The following is a 21,585-nucleotide window of genomic DNA, read 5'->3' as shown; positions in this document are numbered from 1 at the left end:
ATGACTTCCATAGCCCCTCTAAGGCAGACAAACTGTCTCACTTTCTGGGATTTTAAAGTGGCCAGGCTTCCTATCACCCAGCTGCCTCTCAGTCTTAGCATTGGCTGTTGTTGCCTGCGTGACTTCTACTCTTCAGACCAGTTCTTTTCAAATAGATAACGCATCTCGTGATGAGAAATATATATCTTAGAATGAGAGGTTCCTTTTTCCCTCCTGGGGCTCATCCCATGTGGCCAGGCAATGTTTTTATTGGCAAGTTTGGTGTTTTTAAATTCAAAGTCATCGTTTGTAAACACTGTTAATATTCTATATAGGTTATGCATCTGGACTGTTTTATATTCTGTCTGATCTTCTGATGCATTGACTTCTCTGTCTTAGCTTTGTGCTAACTAAGCAAATGCCCACTCCAGCAATTCAGTTCTACCTCTGTTGGTCTATCAATAGCTACATTTTTGCCCTATTAACAGTTTGATAGTTTATAGTTTCTGTGGGGTACTTCGAGGTCTCTGTGCCATTGCTAGTTGTTTCTCGGGAAGAGAGATGTATGGTGCCTCTTTTGATTTTCTTTTCAACCCGTCTCATTTCTACGTCTCTGACTCTAAATCTAAATGTGACTTTGTCACACAGTCTAGGGCTTCCTCTTCCTTGAATTATACAACTTCTTCCCAGAGTTTATTGCTCAGCTTCCAATTGTGGAGTGAGCATTGAGAAACAACTATGACAACAGCCATCCTTGGGGTAAGAAGTCGCTCTTCTTTACTTTTCCGCAGTGCAGGATCCTCCAGGACACTGGATCCTTGATAGACTCTGAGTGTGCTTAAAACCCGGATAAAAGACACAGCTTGCTTACCTCAGACCAGGAATGCAGGGAGGTGAGTCCAGAGAACAGAGACTGTCTTGGATGCAGCCACATGTGTCTCAGGACACTTAGCCTGCCTCACTGAAGCCTGCTCACTGGGACACTTCTGGTGTTACTCTTGACAACACTGGGCCTCCTGCTCTCCTCTACCATGGCTGAGAAGAAGCACTTAGGATTTGTCCTTTTTGTCTTCGTATTTTTCCTCCCTCTACGGAAGGGTACCAGGAGCAGATCTGACTCCCTGGTGTGACTGTCGGAACTGCTGGATGTACTCAGGACCAAAAGTTCTCCCCTGTCTGCCTGTCAAACTCTCCTTGCCCAGGTATGTCAGCTACCTGGGTGGTGGCCACCCCGGATGCTTTCAGCTTAGATTGGAAAGCTTGTTACTTTAGGTATTCCAGTTACTCTCAGTTTTAAAATAAAGCCCCTCAGTTTTAAAATAAAGCTTGTCGGATGTTTGTTGACTTGGCGCTTAACTCTTCAAAGGAAGGAAGGAAGCTTAAATGTTATTTACATACCTGTAGCTGACACAGGAGGAAATTTAGGCTTTTGGGATAAGGAGTAGTCTGGGGAATTCTGAGGGAGAGATAATCAAGGAAATTGCAGCCCTTTGGGCTGAAACAGAAGCCTCAATTAGAGGAGGTTGAGAGGAAGAGAACGTCTTTTGTCCATGCAAGGCTGGGAGGCTTCCTAAGTAATTTAGACTAGAGCAAGGTTGCATTTGGAGAATGTGCTGAGTTCTTTCAACAATACTTAAGATACAGTCAGTGCTGTCCAATATGTAATTACTAAGGATATTTCAATTTTTTTCACCTACTTGAAATGCTCTATATTAGAATTTAAAAATGCAATGAGTGGCATAGTGTGTTTCTGAAATAAGATCACTGAATTCATTCTCTCTCGGTGATGATATAAAACAATTGATATGTCTAAATAGAATTGTCTGGAATTTCAAGACTATGGATACTAGTTATGTTGAAATATTTGTGCCTGATAGCAGTGTGTGTGTGTGTGTGTGTGTGTGTGTGTGTGTGTGTGTTAAGGTCTACTTTTCATTTCTACTATGAATTTTAAATCTGTATTCCAAAATCAGAAAAAGGAAATCCAGTCCTGAGGGTCCCCTTTCTGGCATATTTATGCTGCATGCAGATTGAAAGCGTAAAATAGACTTTTCACAAATGAAGAGACATGCTGCTTTTCAGCCCATGACAGGAAACTTCAGCTGTTGCCAAGGCAACTGCAGATTTCTGGCTCTTGGGCTGGCTGCCTGAGGAGTGTTTCAGAGCCCCAACTTTGTCTGCTGTCACTCACTGTCAGACCAGGCACAAAGGCACGGGTAGTGAATTTTCAGTCTCTGAGCTTTCCAGAAACAATGAGACAATCCATGAGTTATCCAGCAAAAAACAAGCAGGGCTTTTCAGGATCGAGTATACACACAGTACCCACAGTACCTGCTGTAGTTTGAATGTATTTGTCGCCTCCAAAATTTGTGTACTGGCAACTTAATCCACAGGGCAGCAGCTTCTTCGGATGTAGCCCTTTGGAAGGTGCTCAGGTCCTGAGTACTCTATCATCAAGAATAGATTTAAGGGGTTCTTTGTTCTTCTTGTCTCCCACGGAAGAACGGTTTTCCTCTCTCCTTGAGGATGCATCTACAAGATGCCATAGTGGAACCAGAGATGGAACAGTCTACCAATGACTTCATCATAGACATCCCGGTCTCCACAAACTGGGAAATAACTCTGTTCTCTATAAATTACCCATACTTTCATAGTCTGTGGTAGAAAACACACAGCATACCTCATCATAATCAGTCATGAACTTGGATGTACACAAAAGAATTTTATCATAAAATGTAAGTGGTAGATACCTAGCCTAAATAGATCTAAAAATTATGGGCAGATGATCCAACAATCAAACTCCTTGTATATAACAAACGAGCTGTTAATTTATGCACCCATAAAGTTTTGCACACAAAAGTACAATAGCTTTTACCAAAATGTTCCTCAGTGGGTGAACGAATAAATAAACTGTGGTACGTCCAGACAATGTGGTATTAGTCATGGGCTGCAATAAATGAGCTGGAAGAGTGCTTGCCTAGCATGCATGAAGTCCTGGCTTCAATCCCCCCCCACACCACACACACACACAAATCCCATTGTGCCTGTAATCTCAGCATTTTGGAGCTGGAGGCAAAAGAATCCAAAATTCAATGACATCCTAGTTAACATACTGAGCTTAAGCAAACCTGAGATCCTTGTCTCTGGAAAAAAAAGAAGTAAAGGAATTTAAATCTCAAATGCATATTACTACTCAATATAAGTCCATCTGAGGGGCTGGAGAGATGGCTCAGTGGTTAAGAGCACTGTCTGCTCTTCCAGAGGTCCTGAGTTCAATTCCCAGCAACCACATGTTGGCTCACAACCATCTATACCCTCTACTGCCCTCTTAGAGCACTAATATGCATAAAATAAATAAATAAATAAAATCTTAAAAAAAAAAAAAGAAGTCCATTTGAAAAGCTGTGAGCTATATAATCTCAACTTTCTGACGCTCTAGAAAAAGCAAGGCTGTGGAGGATCACAAAATAGTCAGTGGCATCCAGCGCAGGAGGAAGAGGTAAATAGCTGGAGCACAGAAGAACCTAGAGCAACAAAATGATTCTGAATAATACTATACACTACTACTATTAATAATAATGTCATTCATTGCACATTTGTCTAACCTCGTGGAATCCATAACACTAACGGTGAACGCCAATGTAAAGTCTGGATTATCACATTGCGTGTAATAAACAGATTGCTCTAGATGGGATGCTGATAGTGGAGATGTGGAGAGATGAGGCAGGCAGGCATTGGAACTCTGTTTGGAGGTGAACCTCAAACTCCTCTCTTAAAGCGTATTTTTTTAAAGTTTATTTTTCTTCTGTTGACATGTCTGTATGAATGTCTGTTTGTATGTGTGTGCACATGTGCGTGGGTGCCTGTAGAGGCCAGAAGGAGTCAGATCCTCCAGAGCTGGAGTTACAGCAAGTATGAGCCAGCTAATGCGGGTGCTGAGAACGGAGTTCTGGTCCTCCGCAAGGGCAACAAGCGCTTTCAACAGCTGGAGTCAGCCCTTTCCAAGTCTATCTTTAAAAAAATGAAATCCTTGTGGCTTTGTAGAAGGAGACAGGCAAGTTCAAAGGCTTTACTCCAGACTGCTTGGGAAGGTTGCATTAATCTGGGGTACAGTGAGCAAAGAGTGGCTATAAATGACCCAGGGTGCATTCTAACGCTGGCGAGAACCCCAAACTACTGCCTGAGTGAGAAAATAATTTGGTTTGCTCCAGCTGGTTTGAGATGCTGGTAGAGGCTGGAGCAGACTGTTTCTTGTTTGCATTTGTAAATGAAATGTGGAAACATGCTGAGATTTGTAAAGGTTACCAAAGAGAGAATATGGCCTGAAGAAAGGTGATGTTTTATATAACGATCTAATTAATGCAGATATCTCTCCATCTCAGGCCCCCTGCCTCGGGGCAGGAAACTTTAACCTCCCCCATGTCTCCTCAGAGCCCAGACACTGGGGATGTTGCGTAACCCCTGAAAGAGCATCTGCAGCTACTGCTATTTTGTTTTAGGGCCCCGCTCTTCGCTTTCCTAGCCTCTGGTTTCTGCAACTACCACTCTTGCCAGAGAACAGAAAGAATCAGTGTCAAATTGGCGCTGAGGCAGGTCTTTGTTGTTGTTGTTTGACACAGCAATCTTGGAAATCCTGGAACCCCAACTGTCGGAGCCCACAGTCACACCTTGTTTCCAGGTAGAGTCTTGGCCCCGCCCAGGTGGCTAGTCCATTCCAGTGTCTCTGACCTTGAAAAATCAAGTATGGCCTTCTTAGAAAGTCCATGTTGAAAACAGTAAAATGCTGAATTTAAAAGTTAGCCTGACAGGGTTCAAAGTTCAATTCTACCACTTACTAGCTGTGTGACCTTAACTAAGTTATTTAAGATCTGTAAAAGAATACTATTAGTGCTTAGCTCATTGTGAGTTGTGGGAATTAAATGATGCAATCCCTGTGAAATGCTTGGGACACTGTAATCTCTAAGATTGGCTTCTTATGCTCTTGGCTAGCTGGCTTCCTCTAGTTTAATCTTAGGCATAGTTAGCTCATGACTTGATGTAATACACTTGGGAAATGGGAAACACTGAGCCACATGACCCAGAACAACTTATTCACAAGGAACAGTGGTATTAAATTTCAATTTCATAACACAACTGAACAAACAAAGCTAGCAAATGTTTTGTTTTTTTTTTTAAGACAGTTGCACTGACAAAAATACTACCAACTCCACAAAAATCCTCCAACACCGACACCTACTTTATGAATTCTGTTGTCTTGTGCATATTTTCTCTAAGAGGCCAAGATGTTTTAAGGGATAAAAATCTATGTGATAGTTTTAAAACGTGACAATAGGGGTGATAATTCCTGTTATACTCAAGATGAGAAAACTTAGTTCTTCTTGGTTCTTCAACTCCCCCTTGCTCTTTGGTTCCATAAGGAGGAAGTAGTATTCTCCACCTGTTTCCTGTACGCACTCTTGAGGTCAAGGCTGTGTCTAGACACACGTGTGAACTCGCTTCGGGCCTGATAGCCCACTCAGTGGGAACTGTAGCTTTTCCATCTCTTTCAGTATGCTTTGCTCACCAGTCGAGGAAACAGGTTGCTCTTTTGGATTATTATTATCCACGGATTTAGGGGTAAAGGTGGAATGATATGGATTTGAGTGACATCTGTGCTGGCCGATGAAAGTTTCATCTTTATTATGGTATTAGTTGCTTTATTGAACTCCTACACTCTTGCTTTAAAAGTATTTTGTTATGGTAACCACTGTGGGATAATGGCTTTTAATGTGTCTGAAGTCGATTAATGCTTATATAGAATTCCATGGCTAAGCATAAGACAATTCTTTGTCATGCTTTAAAGAAAGATGTTTACGAACACATACGAAATTACCTCTCTTACAGAAATACCTAAGAGAACTTATTGTTTTGACAGACATCTCTGTATCTTTTCTGTCTAATATGGTAGCCATGTGGATATTGAATACTTGCAAAATATGAATGAGAAGTCCAAATTTAAATTTTATTTAACTTGAATGTATTTAAAGTCAAACAGCTACATGTGGAGAATGGCTACCATATAGGATAGGACAAATTTAAAACATAATGAAAAGTCACTTAAACTCTCAATCTCATTTTCTCAATGTTTGAATTAGGCCGTTGAGTTTGTCAGCTTTGGTTGAGTAATGAAATCACTCAAGGATCATTGGAAAATACTGGTATTTAGACCTGTCATCCCAATATTATTTGTTTGGTTTGCAGCTTTGGCCTTGGTATTTTCATTACCTTATTGATTTACTTACTGTATATGTGGGGAGGTAGTACATACATGCCACAGAATGTGTGAATGGAAGATGGAGGACAGCGTTTGGGAGTTGAGTCTCTCCCTGTACTGTGTGGCTCCTGAAAACAGGAATCACCAGGGACAGTGGCAGGGCCTTTTCCTGCCGAGCAATCTTGCCAGTCTGAAGTCTGTATTTTTTAAGGCTATAGACAGTGAATAGTAAAGTCAAGGTTAGGAGCTATCACCGAACTAAATTCCCTCTATGATTTCTTCCAGTTTTATATTCCCTTGTAAATTATGCTAAATTTAAGTTAAATAGGGTACTAATTATTTAATCTTGTAATAGAAAATTACATGTGGGTTAAAAAAAAACTTTTTTATAGAATTTAAACAGTTATTTGGAAGCGTTATACTGGGTTGAGTTGATATACTCCTCTTTGGAGTTTTTCCATATTGTCATAAATCACGAGTTTAAGCAAGGGACAAGGAAAAGGCTGTGTGTGTGTACTTGTTTTGGAATCTGATTACAGCCTGTATCAAGGTTTGGCCATCTGCCTGTGGACCTGCATGGGGTGACCTCACTGAGTAACCCAAGCTGTAAGTTTATGGAGCTCTCAGTGGGAGGTCTTTGGACAGCCCATTTGGAGCAGCACACTATTGCTGAGTTTGTATCTTCCCTGAGATTAGAAAAATAAAGTTTTTGGCCAAGGCATTTTGTCTCAAAGCTACCACAGAAAAGGTTCCAGGGAGTGTTGGAACATTTGTTCCTAGGACTTCCAGGGTCTCAAGCAAATGTGAATTTCTTTTAGCTCTGAATGACACAGTGGTGGATAAAATAGGGTTTTTTAAAATATATTTGATTTTTTAAAAGTTATATTTCTTAATTACAAGGTATACATTTGGTTTTTTGTGGACCTTGACTAATTGTACCGTTTCCATGGAAGAGCAAAGAGCTATGCATATAAAACGTTGCCAATTATAAAGAAGGTATGACATGTTGTTTTAATTACCATCACACAGAGAGTCCATGACTCAATGTCATGCTTCCTTGTACATCTTCTGTGAGAGATGATTTCACCAACAAGTAAATCTCACTAAGAAAATGCTGGTGTCTATTCACAAGAAGAAATGAGAGTCCATAGTGTGACTTTCACTGGTGAGACAGTCATAGTTTCCTGAAACAGGGTACCAAAAAAACCAGAGAAGTGACTCCATCCAGGTCTGACTTAGAGAACCAATGAATGGATTGATATTATTTATTTACAGGAGTATGGGTGACAGAGATAGCCTTGTCAGTGAATGGTCCCACCCTAATTGGGTAATGATCCGTAAAGGCTTCATTCTGTGAGTCCTATCTCCCAGTCATCCTTCCACCTCTTATATACTCCAGCAACCCCTCCTCCCCGATGCACCCCAACAGCCTGTGTGGCCAGGAGGGAGTGCAGCTAGACTGGAGCAAGGTTCTGGTGACAGCCCCTTCCTTTGATGATGGTGTGTTAACAGTCCCATTGCAGTTACTATAACCTAGCTCTCACTGTATCATGTTGCTTATCTTGTTGTCCTGACTTCAGGCTCTATGATAGCCAGTGTCATTGGCCACAGGGAAAGAGCTCTATTACAACAGACCCTACCTCATATTAATAAACAAATCATTTCCAAGAAAGCTACAGATATAAATGTGAAAGGTAAAACTTTAGTCACATTCTTGGGTGGAAATTATTCAGTATCTCTTAGGTCTTAGATTAAGAACGCCAATGGGAAAGCCTAAAGTTCACTTACACAGATCTAAACACTTTTATGCATTAAAATAGCAAAAATAAAGACAAAGTATAAATATGGAAAACATATTCCCAAACCATAGTCAATTTAAAATAAAATGAGGACTCTTACAAAACAATAAAAACCTCAGATAAAATACTACTAACAGCTCTTCACAGAAGATACTGCATCTGTCACCCAGCTTCTCTACCAATCAGGTAAATATAATTTAAAAACAACATAGCATTTCAAACTCAAAAGCTCTTGGCAAGGAAGTGGACAAATGAAAACACCCAAGCCCCGTTACTTGGAGTGAAACTGACATAAAGCAACTTGATAAAATACAGGAAAGTGGTGTGCTGAGCCTACAGCCTAGCCACAATACTTTTGCATGTATCCTGGGTAGGGCTTTGTCTATGCTTGAAGGCTGATCTTTATCAGAGCAGCCATTGACTTGTCCCTTCTGAAAGCAAAGTATTAAAAATAATACTGCAATCAGTTGGGAATATATCAGGCAAGCTGCGGCATTGTCTTACAGATTTGGTGAGTTGGAACTAGATATGTCAGTATGGCTCAGCAAAGTGATGAGAGGAGAGCAAACCAGGGTGACAAGCACTGTGGGTTTTCCTATCAACCTTAAGACGAGCCATGTGGATAGTGACACCACTATCTGCAGGAGCTTCTCTTTTGAAGGTAAGGCAGGGTGCCCTGATAGTGGTAGCATTGAGAGAGAAACATGGGACCGGGGTCCACAGAGTTTCAAGTGAATTTGAAATGATTTCCCAAGCAGTGTGACTCCACAGGACATCATCACAAAGAAAGTTTGGATGCTCAAAATGCTCTGTCGAAAAGCAAAAGGTGGTAGTCCCCAAAGAATAGCTAATGATGTGATCTTAGAGATTAAGGACAGGAAACCATAAAGTCCCAACTTCAGGAACTCTATAAACTTTACTAGGCAATATAACACAGTTATTGAGTTTTCATGTCTGGTGGCTATGAGGCCCAGTCCCAGGCTCAGCTGCACAGGAAACTTTAATAAAGATCCACATCTTTTCTAAGCCCCTTTCTGGCCACTTTCCATGGTGAGGAAGAACTAGGAAGCTTGTTTTGGGTGCTGTTTGTCCTGGAAATCCATCTGGTTCCATTCTCTTCACCGACCTAATATTGCTGGTCCCCTAAGATGTGCCCCTTACCTGGATGGCTCTCTACGCTTCCTCTGCTCTCCTGTAGATCAGAAATCCTTCTGTGGCAATATAAGCTTGGCCTATACTAGCCAAGCAGAGGTGGGGGCAGGAGGCATTAGTTTCCATTTCAAAAACATTGCTCTTTTATAAACTTCTCTTCCCTAAGGTGGTTTGAATCTAGACAGGAAATGGACATGTAAAAAGGAGACGGGGGTGTTGGAGGAGTGGGGAGGCAGGGGAGCGAGGTTCCTGAGGTAAATCTGTCTAGAGTTAAGTTATCTGACCAATCACTAAGCATGTACTTACTTCATTTATTTCCTTTTGAGACAGGGTCTTATCATGTAGTCCTGGCTGGCCAGAAACTCCTATGTAAATTAGGCTAACCTCCAATTCATAGAGATCTGCCTATTTCTGTTCCAAAATTCTGGAATTAAAGGTGTGTGCACAGCTGTGCCCAGCCGTAGAAACAGAACAAAACAAAACAAAGCAAAACAAAACGCTGGCTGTCCTGGAACTTGCTCTGTAGACCAGGCTGGTTCTAACTCAAAGATCCACCTGCTTCTGCCTCCAGAGTACTGGGACTAATTGTGTGTGCCAGCTCATCCAGTTTGAGACTAATGTTTTAAAATTTACCATCAGAGAGAGGTCTTTGAAGACAAGTGCCTGGTATGGAGGTAACAGGGACTGAAACACGTTTCCAGTTAGCCAGCGAGTCCACAGCTATCGCTTCCAGACCAGCAGCACTTGGGAAACTGGTGACATTCTAATTCTTCAGCTCCACCTCAGACCTCCTGAACTAGAAACTCTCAAGAGAAAGCCCTGAGTGCTAAAGTTTAAGCACCTCTATATTAAACAGGACTGTCAAACACGTGACTTAGAATTGCTTAAACACCAGGCTCTAAACTCAGGAGGCTTAGTGGAGGTCGAGTGGACAGATAAGGTTTAGGGCTTGAGAAGAAGGTGAAAGAAAGCATGAACTTGCATCAAATGATGCTCAGTGAGGACCGATTTGAATATGGTTTGCCCTCTCTGAAATTCAGGTTGAAGTCTAATCCCCATTATGATATATTGAAAGGTGGGACCAAATGAGGCTTTAAAGAGGTGTTTGTAGGGGCTGGAGTGATGGCTCAGTGGTAAGGAGTATGTACTGGTCTTGCAGAAGACAAGAGTTTTGTTCTTTATACCCGTGTCTCACAATTGTCTGTAACTGTGAAGCTCCAGGGTATCCAACACCCTCTTCTGGCCTCCATAAGCACTGCAGAGCTCATGTGTACAACCCCACAGATGTGCACAGAATTAAAAAAAAAACAACAGATAAATATGTGAATAAAAAAGAAGTGACTAGTTTTTACCCTCATGACAAGATTAACCCATCCATTTATGCAAGCAGTGAATTAGTTTACAAGTCAATGTGCTTGTTATCTGCTATAAGTCTTCAATAAAAACCCCTATAATTAAGTCTTACGTTTCCTGTCTTTCCAGCAACACCCAAACTATTGTTGTTCAGTAAGAATCTCATCACTGTGGCCAGTGAGATGGCTCAGCAGGTAAAAGAACTTGCTGCCAAGTCTGTTAACCTGTGGTTCAAACCCCAGGACCCACACAGTAGAATGGAAGAACTGACTCCCACAAGTTGTCCTCTGATTGCCACACATGTGCTGTGCTGTGCTGTGCTGACTCCCATAAATAATAAATAAATCTAAAAACTAAATTAAAAATGAATGTCATCATCAGGCACAGTCCCTCAAGTCTAGACTTGAAGCTGGAGCCAAAATAAACGTTAACAAAACAAACAAAAAAAAACAAACAGCCTACCCATTCAGCAGTACTGAAACAGAAAAATAGACCAAGACTATGTGGAAAATACACCTGATCTTGGCTCTTCAATGGAGCAGCCAACAGCGAGTCAGTGTTGCCAAGCAACAAAACACTGACAAGCTATTGTGAGGCAGGAATGGGAGGAAAGGATGAATAAGCTTTAAGGGTCTAACGGGAGTAACAAAAAAGCAATGGTGTAATTACCATAGTTGCATCTCACTGGGTGTATTAGATCCTAAGGAAAGCAGATGAAGAACAGAGATAGGACCATCTTGAGAGCTAAGACACAACTAGGAATGAGGGAGGGAAAGGGACAGAGTTGAACACAGAGCCCATTTTGCTTTTATTACTGTTAAAGCTGTTAGAATTAATGGCTGATACAAGGCATAAAATTGTGAGGTTTAAAATACAGCAGGAATTTTAGTGATAGGAACTTTGCCAGCAGCAGCTCCCAAGTTCTCCTCCTGTCATGTGGTCTACCTGCAAAGCAAGCCTGGGGCCAGAAGGGAGTGTTCTGCACGTTTAAACCAAGAGTTCTGCTGGGGATTTGACCATTCGGACAGCAGCAGGAATGCCATAAACTTACTGAGTTCTAGCAGGAAGGACCTTAAGCTACACTGTGTCAGTTTATCTGGCAGAAGAGTAAAAAATGTCAAAGGTCTCTTGTAACTTGTATTAGGTGAAATATAATAAAAAGAGGAAAAAACAAAAAAGGTTCCGATCTGTGCTCCCAAAACCCTCAGTTTGGCCAGATAACCTTCTACATGATTTCTTTCACTACTTGCATAGTTTCAGTTCTATTGAGAATTATAGGCACCAAAGTTCCAAAATAAGATCTAACAAATCACATTTGCAAAGAAGTTACAAATAGCTGTTTGTTGAACAATGTCTTAAGAAATAAACACTAGAATCTTACTTATTGTAGGAGATTTTTGTTTGAGTGACTCTTTGACGTTCATTGAACATCTGCTGTGTGCCAGATAAAAAGAGTTGATGAATGCAACAGGGTCCTGAAATAAGCTAACAAAATAACAATGTGTAGTATTAACAGTGAGTGTGGCCCACTGGGACTCCTGGGTCTTTTACACGCCAGAAGGCCCTTGTGCACAACAGTGTTCCTTATGCTTCTTTCCACACAAGTTTCTTCATGACAGCTTCTCCCCAGAAGGTCTTTCCCTTCAGAGGGTATTCTCCAAGGCAGTGCTCCCTCAGCTGCCAGAACATCTAGATCTATGCATGGGTCTCAAATCTATTGTATCCTGAGACAAGTTCTGGAAAGGAAACTGTGTGTATGTATGCATGCATGTGTGTATATATACATGTATGTATGTATGTATGTATAAATGTGTGTGTGTGTGTAAGAATCTCATATGTGGATACACATATAGGTGGGGGAAGTTGTGGGAGGTATGGAGGCTAGGCTGATGAGTTATCTTCCTCAGTCTACATTTTCTTTCTTTCTCTCCCTGTCTCTTTCTGTCTCTCTCTCCTTCCTTCCTTCCTTCCTTCCTTCCTTCCTTCCTTCCTTCCTTCCTTCCTTCCTTCCTTCCTTCCTTCCCTCCTCCTCCACCTTCTTCTTCCTTAACACAGGGCCTTTCATTGAATCTGTATCTCACTGATTGCATGTGAGGGATGCTCCTGGCTCTGCCTCCTGTTTTTTACTTATTTATTTTTAAAAGAAGATCCCAATTGTTTCATTTTTACCAATAAAGACTCAAGAGCCACATGCAGAGGTGAAAGCCTACAAGCTCAGAGAGGCAGAGAAAGCACCCAGCTGACCTTACTTCTCAGCTCATACTCTAGAAGGAAAAAACAAAAGCCTAAAAGCCAAAAACCAAAAGCTAAAAGTTCCTCCTTCTTCTCCAGGCTGTCTTAAATACCCCTCAACTCAAAGTCCCTCCTTTTTGTTTAATCCCTGTCAGCTGGTTACTTGCTCCACCTCTTGACCTAGGGTTAACTTTATTTAATCCTGTTTATAGAAAGTTCTTGGATTAAAGGTGTGTGCTAGGAGTCAACCACAGCTGAAAATTTTTTCAACGGTTTTATTTGTATATGGATATTCTCATTAGTATATTGTTTTTAAATGCTATATGTAGGGATATTTTCTTTACAGGTTTCAATATGTGCAGTAGGGTGCAATTCCACAGGGTAACAGTGGTGGCACAAGCCTGTAATCTCAGCTTTTGGAAGTGGAGGTGTGAGTTCAAGGCCAGCCTCTGTTAGTGAGTTGGAGGCCATCCTGGGCTGCATGAGACCATGGCTGCAAGAGCCACCATCACAAGAGAATACAACATCATGGGACTAACAAATGATAAAGTTGACTGTCGGGGTTAAATGCTTTTGTAGAATTTCTTAAATGTTACAGCTATTCATACAGACTCAGAGTAGTACTACCATCTACAAATCATGACCAACTTGGCAGCATTTAAACAAAACAACAAGGCATATGCTGCAATTGCATCAGTTTATGTGGCGATTGAATTTGATGGGGATTTTAGTGAACATTAAAGATGCATGTACACAAATGCTCACCACTCCCTTGCCTGCCTCCCCTCTGCCTTCCATAAAACAAAACACAATTGCCTAGATAATTATAAACAGGTTTTTCAGCAACATAAATATTCTTGGAACACTGAAGGTGCTTCAGGACTACTCTCTGCTGTTTGGGATCATCCGTTTCATTGTAGGCAGACAAGCATCCCTGGGCCTTGATCTACACGTCAAGAGCCACTCCTCTCCCAATTTCCGAGATGTCTTCCGGAAGACAGAAGCACCCTCCCTGCACACCTTGAGTACCATCGTTCCGGACTCTAGATAGATTCCCCATTTCGTTTAGGCAAACCAGGCTTGCGGCTGGTTGCTGAAATAGAAGACAGCTGAAACTCATTTAGCACAAAAGTCTTTAACTGACAACTTTATCTCTTCCTTTTGGGGATAATTTACCTGTTTTTTGAATAAATGGCTGGTGTAAGAGAGAAAATTGTGGGGTTCTAAAATACAGCAGTTTTGATGATAGGAATTCTGCCAGCAGCACCTTCCAAGTTCTCCTGTGATTTGGTCTACCTATAAAGGAAACATATGGGGCCAGAGGGCGGGTGTTTTGCCCTTTAAACCAAGAGGTGAAGCACCAAGAATTCCATAGACTTACCTAGTTCCAGGAGGAAGGCAAGAACCTTAACCTAAGTCATCTCGGCTGGATTCAGGAACTCTTAACTGTTCTCAGGGAGATGCTCAGAGAGTGTCTTGAGGAAATGGTGAATCCAACTGGGGGCTGTGCAAGAGGGGAGGATTTTTCACAAAAGTGTGAGCATGGAGGGGAAACCACATGGATAGAGCAGAACACTGAGGGCTGGTGTTGTCCTGTGTTTGAAGGGACAGAAAAAGGATTTTCAGAGAGCTGGAAGGAAATGCTCCTTCAGAGCAGTGGCCTTTGGAGGGCTTTGTGGAGAGGGGCAGTCAGTCTGAGCTGACCCTCAAGGAAGAGAATTGAAGATTCTACCATCCTCTGCTCACTACTGGGGAGAATAAATACAATGATGTCAGAAGGCAAAGTGGAGTGTTGGTATAGCAGAGCCCTAGGCCACCCTAGGCCATCCTAGGCCATCCTTGGTCACCCTAGGCTACCCTAGGCCATCCTAGGCTACAGGACACCATGTTGTGGGCAGTGAGAAGCAAAGAGTTATGCAGAGGGGAAACAACCAGATATTTAGTGTACTGGACATTTTCTAGCTTCTTTTATATGAAATGATTAGAATCCTAGCACAGTGTAAGTTGGTAGTCTTCATTTTTCTCATAAAAGATAAACACATTCATCTACCTCTGACATATATAGATGTGAGATAAATTTGACCATATTTTGCAATATATACAATTAGCGTGTATGTGTGTTTAAGTGTGTGTGTGCGTGTGTGTGTGTGTGTGTATGCTTGTAGAGGCCAGAGATCAAGCTCAAGTATTATTTCTTCAGGTAAATTACTGAGACAGGGTCTCTCTTTGGGGTCTTGGGGTGCCAAATTTGGCTAGGCTGGCTGGCTAGCAAGCTCTAGGACTGCACCTGTCTCTGTCTCCCCAAACATGGGATTACAAACACCTGTCACGGCATGGTCAGCTTTGTTTGTGGGTGCTGGAGATGAAACTCAGGTCCTCAGGCTTTACACTTCAAGTACGTCACTGACTGAGCTGTTTCTTCAGTCCTACAATTTGCTTTGCAAAGTGAAATGGAGCTGGTTGTGTTTGAGACCACAGGCTTGGAAGATCAGAAGTGGAGCTAGTAGAAAATAGCTCTAGGAAATGATGTTTAGCTTCTACTAATATTCTGTTCTTAGTAATTGATGGCAAGCTGATGCAGATGAAGTGCATAGTCTTTGGAGCCAGACCTGGTTGGAAAATTGGTTCTACAGGGAAAGGAGGGTGGAAACTTGGCCCAGTTGCTTCATTTCTGGGTGCCTTGGTCTCCTTTTCTGTCTAATGAAGAAAAGGGGTTGATGAAGCCAGCCTTGTATCATTAGGAAGACTAATGGGTTTGCAGATAAGAAATGGCAGACATTTAAAATACCCACACAGTGCAGGTGTTGGGCTAATAGAAACTATGGTTCTTAGACCAGCTACATCAGCATTTCCTGTGAACGTGTAAAGGAATGCAAATCCCTGAGGGATGGGGCCCAGCATTGGACCTGTTCAACTGGAAGGACCAAGGCACACCTTCTGTGATCTGCTGGAGGAACAGAGAAAATTATAGTAGATTTCTCCACTCCCAATTCTCGTATCCATGTGGAAGGAGAGGCACACCACTGTCCTTTCTCAGTCTTTACTCTGACTTAACCCTACTCTTGTAGGTTCTTCCTAATCATGTCAAAGATACTTTTTGTCTTGCTGTCTATGTGATAAACTCTGGAGGAGGCCAAAAAATTGTCTTGTACTTTCTAATTCTGAGGTCAAGTATTCATGATTTTTGTGTACACACATCTAAGCCTCCATCAATTGGCTCTAACAATAATAATAGTAAGCTAAGATTTTGGCTTCATTCTTGCATTAGAGCTACTTTTCAAAGGACACCCCCAAATTACCCTCAATAATCTCAACTCCAGGTATTCACACACACACACTCTCTCTCTCTCTCATTGATCTATATGACTAATACAACACTATATGTGTATGTGTTCTCTCTCTTTTCCTATCTTTTTTTCTCCCTCTCTCCATCTCCTTCTTGCTCTCTCTGTCTTATTGTCATGTGTTGTGCATTCCTATGGGGAATGACTAGAAATGGAACCTTCAGCCCCACTCAAGAAGATGAAAACATCCCTGGCTTTTAGTTGACCAAAACCTCATGAGAGACCCTGAGCTCAAAAATCACAACTAAGCTATTCCTGGATTCCTGGTCCTCCGAAATTGTCTGATATTTTAATACACCAGATTTTGGTGTGATTTGTAATGTTGCAATAAACAACCATAAATAATGAGCAAAATATAGGCATGGCTTTGGAACTAGACAGAAGAGGCAGCTAGAAAAAATTTAAGGATCATAGTCATGTTCTGGTTGAGGTTTAAAATAAAGTGAGAAAAACTGTGTTGAAAACAGGTTGTGGATTCCTGTGAGGTGGAGTCAGAAATCCTGAAGACAGTGCTGTGCGAAGCAGAGCATGTATAGAAAGAGTGGATAATCCAGCTCGGAAATTTCAAGACAGCCTGTTGAAGGCACCATATGGCTTCCTTTAGCCCTTTATAGATGCAAGTAGAGAAAGAAGTTAAAGGAAGAACTGTTTACTACATAGGAGCCAGGACTTGAAGAGTCCCAGCCTTTAGAGATAGCAAATGATTTTAAAAATTAAGAAATGCCTTAAAAGCAAAGGTTAAATCCAGGGCACTGTCATGGAAACATGGCCAAAAGTTGAAGCTGATGGAGGAACTATAAATTCTTTGCTATGATCTCAAAACCATCAAAAGTAATGCCTAAGGAGTACTGTGTTAGTCACACAAAAGACTATTGTGTTAGTCAGCTTTGCATTACGGAGAAACAGTCAAGGCAGCTAACACATAAAATGAAAATGGCATATTTAGCTTACAGTTTTGAAGGCTCAAATTCCAAATAGGGTAAGAAGGGTCGGCTCAGCAAGGCTCACTGTCTGCCTCACTTCATGGTGGACAGCAATGGTGTTAGGGCCAGACAGACGACTGGATGTCCAGAGAATGAAAACAAGGAGAGATCCAGTAAAGATAGATTTCTCACTAGTTCCCAATTTCTAAAGGCTCTACTGCCTCCTAATAGCACCAACCTGGGGCCTAAGCCTTTAATACATGAACCTTTGTGGGAGAATCACCATTCAAACCAATTAAGGCTGTGATTCATAAATCCTTTCAAAATAGGGCTTCTCAGAAGCTTAAGAACATTGCCCTTCACAAAATCACAAGATGAAGGCAGGATTAAACATCTTGCAGACATATTTGTGTGACTTTTGTCTAATGGAAGATTCATGAAAATTTAAAGAATGTTTTAAGTTAAAAAAAATTAAAATTAGCAGATATCTTTTTAATAAGAACCCAGAGGGATAGAGACAGTCAACGGCCCTTTCTATCCATCCTGTCCCTATTGTACTTGACAGAAAAATATGTTTGACCATATACTAAGTTGTATGAAAAATAAGCTGTAACTCAGAAGGCATAGTCCCAGAATAGCACTGAGCCTTATGGAAAGTCTACATGTCTTAGGTGGATTTGAGAGCTGCTCCAATTTGCCTCCTTTAGAATACCAACACATGTGATGTTTATCCTATTTCTGATCTGAAACTGTGTGGTAGGTATGTATGTTTTTCCCCCCCTGGGGGAACTGCACTTGTAATGGTGCATTTGGTTCTGGACACAACAGTATCCAGAATTGCCTAGGAGAAAAACCTGTGGCACAGCGAAGTTTCTAGATCATGTTGGTGGAGGTAGGAATTCATATCCTAAATGTGGGTGGTACCATTCCGTGGATTAGAGTTCTAGACCAAACAGAAATGAGATTTTGCACAGCAATGAGAAAATAACTAATACAGTACTCAAAGAACTATGTCTGAGAAATCATGTATGTAACTGGACATGATCAACATGACAAGACTCTGATTCTTGCACCAATGATGCCATTATAAAATATGAATCTTAGCAGTGTTAGTGTGGAGTGAATGCGTTTTATGTGCAGGAGCGACATGACTCCTAGGGGCCTGAGGGCAGACTCTGGCAGCCAGTCTATAACATGGCCTTTTCTTGGTACTTACACATTGTATTGTCCTTTCCCACGTTGTACCAGAGCTCATCCATATTGAAGCAAGACAGGAAGAGATGCTATGTCATTTTCAAGACACTGTAATTTCCATCTCACACCAGTCGCTTTGTCAAGGGTCATGTGAACAGGTTTGGGAGCTCCTGCCAACCCTTCAGAAGACTCCAGCCTCAGGTGACAGCTTGACAATAATGTCATGAGTCACCAGCATCTGTCTAAGCCGCTCCTGGATTCCTCATCCTAAAGATAATGATTGTTTTAAGCTCTTAAGTTTGGGAGTAAGTTTTTAATGTAACCACAGACAATTAATATACACTTCAAATGCATTTATAGTACTTACACTACACACTACACAAAACTCATTTGGATAAATAGCTGATGTCCATGTTTTTGGAACATGCCTTCAAGGGAGCCTTCTTTTTCCCTTAAGGGTAGTCTTTCTACTAGAAGTAAAATTAAAGCGCAGAAACTTTTCAAATAGATAATATCCACACTCCTCTTTTGTTTAGAACACTTTATCTAGGCAAATAAACTTGAAAATTTTCTTGGATCTAACTTAGAAACAGCCCCAGTTAAAACTTATAAAACGTTTAAATTGGGCTGACTTTAAGAATGTGAATATTTGGCCTGCCAGGCCCCTTAGGGCACAGCCATCTGTACTCTGTTCCCTGAGCTCCACCTCAGGCCGCAGCTCTGTTTGCCTTCCTGAGGGGGCCTGTGGGGTCCCAGGAACATTCAGGTCCACCTGGAACACAGCTAGTATAGTTGGGCAGCATGTTTTCCCTGAGTGACATTCTCAGGCCCATGGCTCTGTCTGCCTCCTTGAGGGGTCCAGCTGGCATCAGAAGCATCTAGCCAACACCAGGGACAAACAGATGGCTAAAGGCCAGCATAAAAACATAATCGACAAGAGCCAGGGTAATATGGAACCATCAGAGTCCAGCCATTTTACTATAGCAAGCCCTGAATACCCTAACAAGGCTGAATCTCAAGAAGATGACCTTAAATCCCATCTTATAAAGATGATAGAGGCCTTTAAAAAGAAAATGAATAAATCCTTTAAATAAATACAAGAAAATACAATCAAACAGGTAAAGGAAATGAATAAAACTGTTCAAGACCTGAAAATAAAAGAAACACAAACTGAGGAAACCCTGGAGATTGAAAACTTAGGGAAGAAAACACAAACTACAGACATAAGCATCACTAATAGAATACAAAAGATGGAAGAGAGAATCTCAGACATAGATGATACAATTGATAAAATCAATACATCAGTCAAAGAAAATGTTGAATCTAAAAAGTTCCTGACACAAAACATCCAAGAAGTTCGGGACACTATGAAAAGAGCAAACCTAAGGATAACAAGGATAGAAGAAAAAGAAGAGTCCCAGCTTCAAGGCCCAGAAAATATCTTCAACAAGATCATAGAAGAAATTTCCCCCAAATAAAAGTAAAAGGTGCTTGTATATAAATATACAAGAAATGTACAGAACACCAAATAGATTGAACCAGAAAAGAGAATCCTCCACCACATAATAATCAAAACATTAAATGTACAGAACAAAGAAAGACATGAACAGCTGCAAGGGGAAAAGGCCAAGTAACATAAAAACGCAAACCTGTCAGAATTACACTGGGTTTTCAACAGAGAACCTAAAAATCAGAAGGGCCTGGGCAGATGTCTTGTAGACTCTAAGAGACCACAGATGCTGCCTCAGACTACTATACCCAGCAAAACTTTTAATCACCATAGATTGGGGGAGAAAAGATATTCCATAACAAACCCAAATTTAAACAATATCTATCCACAAATCCATCCCTATAGAAGATATTAGAAAGAAAACTCCAACGCAAGGAGGTGGACTACACCCAAGAAAACAAAGAAAATAATTAACTCCACATCAGCAAAAACAAAAGAAGGGAAACACACACACACACACACACACACACACACACAAACACACCCACCACTGCCATCAAAATAACAGAAACTAACAATTTTTGGTTATTAATATCTTTCACCATCAATGGACTCAATTACCTAATAAAAAGGCACAGGCTAACAGAATGGATTAAAAAATGGGATCCAACATTCTGCTGCACATGAGAAACACACCTCAGCAAGAAAGATAAACATTATCTCAGAGTAAAGGGCTAGAAAAAGGGTTTTCAAGCAAATGGACCCAAAAAGCAAGCTGGAGTAAGCATTCTAATACCTAATAAAATAAATTTTCAACCAAAATTGATCAAAAGAGAAGAGAAAGACATTTCATTCTCATCAAAGGAAAAGTCCACCAAGATGATGTCTCAATTCTGAACATGTATGTCCCAAATACAAGGGTACCCACATTCATAAAAAGAAACATTACTAAAGCTTAAATCACATACCAAACCACACACATTAATAGTGGGAGACTTCAGCATACCATTCTCACCAATGGAGAGGCCATTGAGACAGATACTAAATTGAAAGAATGAAACAAACAGATGTTATGAATCAAATGATCCTAACAGCTATTTACAGAAATTTTCATCCTAACACAAAAGAATATACCTTCTTCTCAGCATCTCATGGAATCTTCTCCAGATAGATCATATAGTAGGTAACAAAGAAAGACTCAACAGATAGAAGATAATTGAAATAACCCCCTGAATCTTATCAGACCACCATGGATTAAAGCTGGACTTCAGGAACAGAAACAAAGAAAGCCTACAAACTTGTGGAAACTGGACGCCTCTTTACTCAGTGACCGCTAGGTCAAGGAAACAAAGAAAGAAATTAAAGACTTTCTAGAATTTAATGAAAATGAAAGCCCAACATACCCAAACTTGAAAGGAGTTATGGGAGGAAAGTTCATATCACTAAGTACCTTCATAAAGAAATTGGAAAGTTCTCATATTAGCAACTTAACAGCACATCTGAAAGCTCTAGAACAAAAAGAAGCAAACTCACCTAAGAGGAGTAAATGGCAGTAAAAAATCAAATACAGGGCTGAAATCAGTAAGTTAGAAACAAAAAGAAAAATACAAAGAATCAACAAAACCGAGAGCTGGTTCTTTGAGAAAATCAACAAGGTAGACAAACCCTTAGCCAAACAAACTAAAAGGCAGAGAGACAATATCCAAATCAACAAAATCAGAAATGAAAAGGGGGATATAACAACAGACATCGAGGAAACCCCAAGAATCATTAGGTCTTACTTTAAAAGGCTGTACTCCATAAAATTAGAGAATCTAAATAAAATGGACAATTTTCTTGATAGATACCACTTACCAAAGTTTAATCAAGATCAAATAAACAAATTAAATAATCCTATAACACCTAA

This window comes from Meriones unguiculatus, chromosome 6 (genome assembly GCF_030254825.1).
Source record: "Meriones unguiculatus strain TT.TT164.6M chromosome 6, Bangor_MerUng_6.1, whole genome shotgun sequence".
In the NCBI taxonomy this organism is placed as follows: domain Eukaryota; kingdom Metazoa; phylum Chordata; class Mammalia; order Rodentia; family Muridae; genus Meriones; species Meriones unguiculatus.
Note: the sequence above shows the minus strand (reverse complement) of the source record.